General features: G+C 31.9%; 1 long non-coding RNA gene across 2 annotated transcripts; it reads left to right on the top strand.

Annotated features, from left to right (window-relative positions):
• The first annotated feature begins 2057 nt into the window (after positions 1–2057).
• On the top strand, positions 2058–7862 carry LOC120198721. 2 transcript variants are annotated; one of them, XR_005523392.1, is made up of 7 exons: positions 2058–5119; positions 5211–5519; positions 5621–5786; positions 6811–7174; positions 7260–7394; positions 7522–7689; positions 7785–7862. It is a non-coding gene; the product is annotated as an uncharacterized LOC120198721 (long non-coding RNA). The 2 variants fall into 2 exon arrangements; XR_005523393.1 differs by lacking the exon at positions 7260–7394.
• The last annotated feature ends 828 nt before the right edge of the window (positions 7863–8690 follow it).

Here is an 8690-nt window from a genome sequence, read left to right as displayed (position 1 = left end):
TACCGATACATAGCCAATGTATTGATACACTCCTGGCTCCAAGAAACATCGAATGTAATTAGTGTACCGATATACCTGGGATGTACCGATATACTAAGTCAACCAACTTTCAAAATATTTGAATTTTACACTGAGTGTACCGATACACCTAGAGAGTGTACCGATACACCTACGCTCCCAACATATTTTTTAAACGATAATTACACCATAACGGCTCTATTGACTTCACCAATGATCCCCAACGTTCAAAAGTGATCCAAGGTGTATTTAAACAAGCTCAGGAGCCATTGATCAATAAGAATTGAGAAAGAATCAAGAGAGAGCATTAAACATCAAGTTTGTGAAATTCAAGCAAATTTTCCTTCAAAATTCATTTTGCTTTCAAGAACACATTTTGTGCTCAATTGTTTTCATCTTTGAGTGTTATTTTCTTGTTCTAGAATTGTGCAAACATCTTGCCTTGTGAGGTTTTTATGTAAGTTTGCGGAATTTGTAATTTTCTCTTTGGGAGAGAGAGTGTTTTCAAGAATTTGAGGTATAATTCTTGAGGGAGTTGTAAGGTTACTTTTTGTCCTCAAAAGAAAGACAAATTAGTGAATTTGTCGAAAATCCTTAGTGTGGATAGCTAAGGTAGTGGACGTAGACTTTGGTTGAGAAAGTCGAACCACTCTAAATCGCTGTGTAAATATTTTCAATTTTTTGCAAAAGCTTCCAGCGATATTTTTTTGCCAATTCACCCGTTCATAAGAGGTATTGATAGGGGTATCGATACCCATTCATAGGGGTATCTGTACCTCTTAATTTTTTTGCTCAAATATGAATTTAATGGACTTTGAATTATTTTTGAAACCTTTTGAAAACTTTGAATAAATTCAATTCAAGTCCAAAAACATTTTACCTTAAATTGTTATATCAAAACATTGTTCAACATCTATCACATCATTGTCTATTTGTACTGCCACAACAGGTTCGTAAACTGTCACATCAATATTGTAATTGCCATGTAAGTTTATGAACTGTCATATAAGTGTCATGACAGTCAAAGTTTGATTATGTTCTTCAAAGGGTTAGATTAATTTTTTCAATGCAAAAACGTTCAGGGGCTACACTAATTATTTTTTTCCAAAAATTTGAGGGCCTCAATTATTATTAAAAATATTTTTATTTTAATGACACTTTTATGTGCTCTTGCTTATAACAATATTGTTGTATATTTTTAAAATTTAATTGATTTACAATATACAATAACATTATATTCTTATTATAAACTAAAATAAATTTTGGGTTATGAAATTCCTTATCAACTTTATTGTTTTATATTTTCATAATTCACAAGTTAAATTAATGTAATGAAATTTTTTAATAATTACAATTTAATTTAATTTAATTTTTAATAACTATTTATTCATTTTTATTTTTAAAAATTAAAAATTAAATAATTTTTTACTATTTTATTTTTGGATTCAAGTTTTTATTTATAGTAACCAAACATATTTTCTAATTTTCAAAAAACTGGAAATAAAACCTATTTTCTAAAAATAAAAACAGAAAATATTTTCTAGAAGCAACCATACCTTAAAATTTTTGAATAGGATGGGTACATATAAAATTTCGGGGTGGACACAATCAATAAAATAAATGACTAATCGAAGAAAATTTAAATTTTAGGATGATTGTATTTATCCTCAACCATTAATGGATTCCCTATTGGCCACAACTTTGAGGCAAAGACAAGGGTGGTGCCACCCGTATTGATGCGATAGGATTTCTTTCCTTCTTATTCTTGTTTTAGAAATGAGGATTGAATCATTGTTTTTTTGGGTGTGTGGAAATTTTGAAGATTAATAAAATTTAGTAAAAATCAGGATTAATGGAAGAGGGAGTTAAAACTCGAAGTGAATGGGTGGAAATAAACTGACACAACAATAATAGAGTATATAGGCTGTTATATTTCTGTTCTAACTGTTTTCAGTTAGTTGGGCTCAGTGATTATAAGCTGGCCCATTATAAAAGCTCTTGTAAGTCTGGGTTTCAATATACTTGAGAAATAACAAAAGTACTCTCTTCTTCTTTCTTTTGTTTATCATTCTTCAGTGTTCTTAATAAATCACCATCGCTGCTTCTCTTTACTCCGATCATTGGATCTCCACATGGTATCAGAGTTATTCTTTCGGTTGTTTTTCTGTGTTAATTTGAAGGACGTTTGATTTCTGCGCCTTCGCGGTGCCTGTCACGCGAGATTATGTTCTCCTCTGACAAGCGGTCGCTTCTAATCGGTTTCTTGCTTTGAGTTTAATTCTTGATTTCAGGTGATATTCTTTCCTATTATCCTTCTGTTTTGCTGATTAAGCGCCTCTATTGTGGTTTTTTGGTGAAGGATTGCTTTCGTTATCAACGTTTTTCTTTCTCGTCTGATTGTTGTTCTGCGTTATTTATTTCTGCTGCTAGTGTTCTTCTGTTTTTATATGACGAATACTGCCTCTAATCAAAGTCAATTATATCTTGGCAATTCTAATGCCTCTACTTGATTGTTCTCTACTAAAAAAGATAATCGTTACTTTAGATGATCAAAATTACTTGTCGTGGCATCAACAAGTCTATCTTGCTATTAATACACAGGTTGCTTAAGTATATCGACAGTGATGTTATTCCTCCTTAACATGTTACTCGTTAAGGTCAAGTTGCTATAAATCCTGAGTTTAAGTCTTTTGAAGAGCAAGATAGTGCCCTTGCCTCTTGGTTATTGTCTACTATTAGTGAGTCTGTTTTACCTTATTTTATAGGGCTTAATACTTCGTCTGAAATATGGCATACTTTACATAGATTGTATATTGGCTAGAATACATCTGGGTTAATGTCTTATCGACGGTTATATTGCACTCACAAAAGAAGGGTGAGCTGTCTTTGAGTGATTATTTGATGTCCATTAAAACTGTTTGTGATAACTTGGCTAGCTGTGGTGAACTTATTTATGAGCATGAGCATATTACTGCTAAATTGAATGGTCTTCCTCCTGAGTATGAGGTTATGGTTACTGTTATTACTGTTGGTTCTTCTCCTACTATCATAGGACTGTTAGAACTATTCTACTTGATGCTGATGCCAATTTAGGACTGTTATATCCAGACAGTCTGGGTTTAATAGTCAGATTACTGCTTCTGTACATTTTCTGCTCATTAGTCTACTGGTGATATCATTGCTGTGATTCATAATAATCATTTTTCTCATGTTGATGTTAATAATTACAATACTAGGGACCACAGTAACAACAGTAGAGGCAGAGGTAGAGATAGAGGTAGGTTTAACTCCTTCAGATCTCAACGCCAATTGTATGGAATGATGGGTCTACTTGTTGAAAATGTGTTATTATAGGTTTGATATGGGTTATAAAAATGAGTCATTTAGAAAGACTCAAGGGAATAATGGCAGAAATAAGAATTTCACTCAAGCTAATGTCAGTACTTATAATTCAGCTTCTAATATTGTTCTGCCTTACTCTACAGCTTTTTACTACAATCCTCCTTCTGTCATGACCAGGGTTTCAAATCGCGGTCGTGGTCGCATTTTCGGTCATTTCGGGTTTACCTTGATTATGGCCGTCGCGGGCGCTATTGCGGGTGTAGCGGGTAACTCGGACGGTGGTGAAACCGCTATATCGCGGACGAAATCGCGTTTTCGGAACGTTTTTTGAAACCCTGGTCATGACTGCTCCCCAAGGATTCTCTCCCCTGGTCCCCAATTTTCATGTGTCTGCTGCACTATATAATCATTTTTTTTCTTTTTCCAGTAATTTTGTAGTTTCTGCTCCTGTGTTTCCTGCTATGTCTGTTGCCGGCAGTACAATTCAGCATGGTGTTCCACCTGCAAGTGCTCAGTCTCAATACATGACTGTCAATCCCTGGCTTTCTCAGTCTCCTTAAACCCTTATTGCTACACCTGTTGTGTTAAAAGATAATACTTGGTTTCCTGATTCATGTGCCATAAACCACATTACAAATGATTACAATAATCTTCAAGTTGGGTTTGTGTCTCATGCTTCTGCAGGTGTTCATGTTGGAAATGGCAATATTCTTCCTATCACTTGTGCTAGCCAATTAAGCTTGTTTTTTAATTCAAATTTGTTTAAACTTAGGAACTTGTTTTATGTTCCTAAAATTTTTACTTTCTGTGTCTAAGTTTACACATGACAATAAAGTTTCCTTTGAGTTCTTCCCCTCATACTGTCAAGTGAAAGATCTTGAGTCGAGGGAGGTTCTTATTTAAGGTCATGAAGTGGGAGGGATGTACAAGTTTGTGTTGTCTCAAGAAAAGTCTGTGTTTATAGAGCACACTCAAGAGTTTAATGCTCACAATAATTCTTGTGTTTCTAATAAATGTTCTACTGCTCCTAATGCTCTTTTGTATTCCTATGTTAAGCATGATTCTTTAGATTTGTGGCATAAAACGATGGGTCATCCTCGTAAAAGTATTTTGCTACAAGCTTTGAAAGAGTGTAATATTCTTTTTGTCAATAAAAAAGATGAGCATGTCTGTACTGCCTGTCAGTTAGCTAAATCTCATAAATTTCCATTTTATTTGTTTAATACTGTTTATTCTAAGTCTTTGGAACTTGTTGTTACTGATATTCGGGGTCCTGCACCTTTGTGTTCTAATGGTTTTAGGTACTATGTTGCATTTACAGATGTTTTTTCACGCTAGACTTGGGTCTATTTTTTAAAACAAAAGTATGAGGTTAAAGATGTCTTTGTTCAGTTTCACATGCAAAGATATATGATTACCTTGCTGAGTTGAGAGGAACAAACCCTGGGATAACAACCATTTTTCCTCTAGATAATAGGGTTTTTGTGAGAATGTATATCTGTCTTCAAACCTGCAATGATAGATTTAAAGCAGGATGTAGACCAATCATTAGCCTTGATGGTTGTTTTCTTAAGGGCTATCATCAAAGTTATCTACTAGCAGCAATTGGGGTTGATGCAAATGATTGCATCTATCCATTGGCTTATGCTGCAGTTGAGAGTAAAAACCTTTCTTCTTGGTCTTGATTTTACAAACTCTTGAAGAAGACTTAGAGCTCACAAACTCCTATCACTATACATTCATGTCAGACAAGCAAAAGGTAAATTAATTCATGTTAGACTTGCTTTTCATCTAATTTTAAATACTTATGTCATGTCATTTACTAATTTGTAATTAAATGATACTTACAGGGTCTAGTAGAGGCAATTGCAGAAATGTTTCCAAATGCTGAGCACAGAACTTGTGTGAGGCATCTTTATTCCAACTTCAAGTCCAAGAGGAACAACCAAGGAAAGGCATTAAAAGATGTGTTGTGGAAGGCTGCAAGGGTATCTTACATAAAAGAATTCACTGATGTAATTAATTAAATTAGGTCAATGTCGAGAGATGCATTTGATTGGTTGCAAAATAAGAATCCTTCACAGTGGTCAAAGTTCCATTTCTCAACAAGGTGCAAGTTTGACATGCTCATTAACAACCTGTGTGAGAGCTTTAATAAGGTAAAATAATTGTGCAAGTTTCATATTTTTTTTACTGTGTTTTCCTTTGTGTTTTAAAAATTGTGACATGCTCTAAATTAATTGTAGTTTTCTTTATTAAGGTGATTTTGGAAGCCAGGGACAAACAATCTTAAACATGATGGAGATGATTAAATCAAATATCATGCAAAGAATTGCAACTAAGAAAGAAGCTGCTGAAAAGATAATTGGTCCACTTTGTCCGAAAATTCAGAAGAAAGTTGAGAATGTTAGCTTCCAATCTAGAAGGTAATTTACTGTATTTACTTGTTTAGGATTATGTTAAATGTTTACATGATTATGTTAATTGTTTACTAACAAGGTTAGTGTTAACTGTTTGGGTTTTTTTATGAATGTTGAGAATATCTGAGGTTGTGTTTATTATCTACTGTTAATACTGTTTACTAACAAGGTTTGTGTTTTATAAATGTTTTCCTTTGTGTTAACTGTTTACTGTTTTTTATGACAGTTTTTGATGTTTACTGTTTTTACTTGATTTACTGTTAATTGTCATTAAAAAACAGTTTATTGGTATTAGCTGTTACTGTTAGTTGTTTTTAATGTTTACCATGCTTACTCTGTTTACTAGTTTATTGGTATTACTGTATTGGTATTACTGTTGGTTTTTAATGTTGTTTATTGGTTTATTGGTATTACTGTTGGTTTTTAATGTTTACTAGTTTATTGGTATTACTGTTAGTTGTTTTAATGTTTACTAGTTTATTGGTTTGTGTTTACTGTTTCTAATGTTTAATTTTAACTGTCATTAAAAACAGTTTATTGGTATTAGCTAATACTAATGCTATTATTGTGTTTACTGTTAGCTGTTTTTAATATTTAGCGTTAGTTGTTTTTAATGTTTACTAATTTATTGGTATTATTGGTTATTGGTTTATTGGTTTATTGGTATTACTGTGTAACTGCTTTGTTACTAGTTTATTGTGTTAATTGTCATGTGTTTACTGTTTTTAATGTGTACTGTTAATTGTCATAGTTTATTGGTTTATTACTAGTTTATTGTGTTAATTGTCATATGTTAATTGTCATTGGTATTCAATACTTGATTTATAGTCATGGTGTGCATGCTGTCAGGTGTTGGCCTACGCATGCAGGTGGACATAAGTTTGGGGTCTCTGTTGAATTTGAATATCAACATGTTGTAAACCTAGAATCTCATTCATGTAATTGTAGAAAGTGGGATCTTATAGGTATAATGCATTTACTTGTTTACAACAATTTATATAATTTACTTATGTTTACTATACATTTGCAGGAATTCCTTGTATACATGTTGCATCTATTATCATGCTCAACCAAGAGAGACCTGAATCCTATGTTAGCAGCTACTACTCCAAAGAAACTCAACTGAGTATATATGAAAACATGGTCAGGCCAGTTAGATGTCCAAAGCAATGGGCTCATTACAATACAAATGAATCTATCTTACCCCCTATAATCAGAAGGCCTCCTGGAAGATCTCAAAAGAACAAAAGAAAGGAGCTTGATGAACCAGTAATAGCAACTGGAAGAATGACCAAAAGGCGGGTTACAATGACATGAAAAAAATATGGAAACACTGGCCACAATAGGAGGGGGGAAAATTTGTGGTAACACGCCTGTTGTACCACCAAACAGAGGTGACAAAAATCCTGAATTAAATATTTTTTTAATAAATTTAATTAATGTATTAGAATAATTATTTAAATAAATACTTTATTTTAGGCTGAGAGACCAACAAAGGAGACTAATGCAACAGGTCTAAGCCAAAACCAACAAAACTCAATCAACATAGTAAGGTGGATGATGCATTCTCATGAAAAATCTGTCACCCAACCTGAACCTCAACCTCATACAAAAGTTGGTGCAAACATAAACCCTAGATTGCCTGCAAGTATTATCAAATTATTTATTTCATATGTATGAAAGGAGTTTTTGGAGACCAATAGTGTCTAGTCATAATATTTTGGATTTTTTTCACTTGTAGATTAAGAGACCTATAAGGTCTAATCCAGAAGGTCCTACCCAATACCATCAACGGAACTAGAACACACAAGGCCCAATCAACACAGTCAGGTGGATGATGCCTTCTCAACAAAACAGTTCCACCCAACCTAAACTTCAAATAATAGCAAATAAAGTGGCCAAACTACCTGTAAGTGTTAAGAAATCTTATTTTTTATCATATGATTGCATGGTGAATTAATTTGATATGGGTACAAGAACATGGATGGATTTTTTCACTTTTAGGTTTGGAGACCAATGAGGTCCAATCCAGCATGTTCAAGTCACCATTATCAAGGGAGCCACAACACAAAGGACTCGAGCAAGAAATGAATTTTGTAATAATTAAACATCATTACTAATAATATAATAATAAAACATGATTATATCTCTATTTTATCTTTTATTATTTAATATTGAAATATTAATTTTATTATGTTGTAGGTAAAAAATAAGTAACAAGAAATTCGAAAGGGCTTTTTTTATAACATCAACTTGTCGGAATAAACTCTCAAGTAAGTGTAAAAATATTTTATTTAAAGTATTTTATAATTTTTTTTTGTTACATATTGACTTAGTAAATATCAATTTATTATTTATTGTTATGGAAATATCATTATTATAATTTTAACATTATTGATTTAGTATTTGTAGAAGAAATGTTAAGATAATTAGATGAACTTATTTGATTTAATATTTGTAGTAGAAATGTTAAAAAATATAATTATAATGACGAAGAATAATATTTATTATAATGGCGAAAAATAATGGCACAATTAATTATCCATAAATAACCCAGGTATGCTGGTGGTTGAACGGGAAAGTATAATGAATATCACGGGATGTTATAAAATGGGGTGTTTTGGTTTAGAATTTGGGAGTAAAGTAGTGGTAAGGAAAGAGTAGAAGAGGTAAAATCTGTTATAAAAAATCATTATTATAATGTAATCATAAGTAGTTATAAAAATTTCGAAGTAATAAATTTAATCATTATTATAATGTAATAATTAGTATTTAATCATTCCTTTTATAAAAAAATATTGTTAAATATTTACATTTTTTACAAAGTAAAATAATATTGTAGTAATTAATTTAATTTTAATCATAAATTTAATTTTTTGTCATTAGTATAATTTTACATTTTTACTCTAC

The sequence above is a fragment of the Hibiscus syriacus genome, unplaced genomic scaffold (assembly GCF_006381635.1).
Source record: "Hibiscus syriacus cultivar Baekdansim isolate YM2019G1 unplaced genomic scaffold, ASM638163v2 tig00000340_pilon, whole genome shotgun sequence".
NCBI lineage: Eukaryota > Viridiplantae > Streptophyta > Magnoliopsida > Malvales > Malvaceae > Hibiscus > Hibiscus syriacus.
The sequence above is the reverse complement of the archived record's forward strand: the minus strand, read 5'-3'. Positions and strand labels throughout refer to the sequence as shown.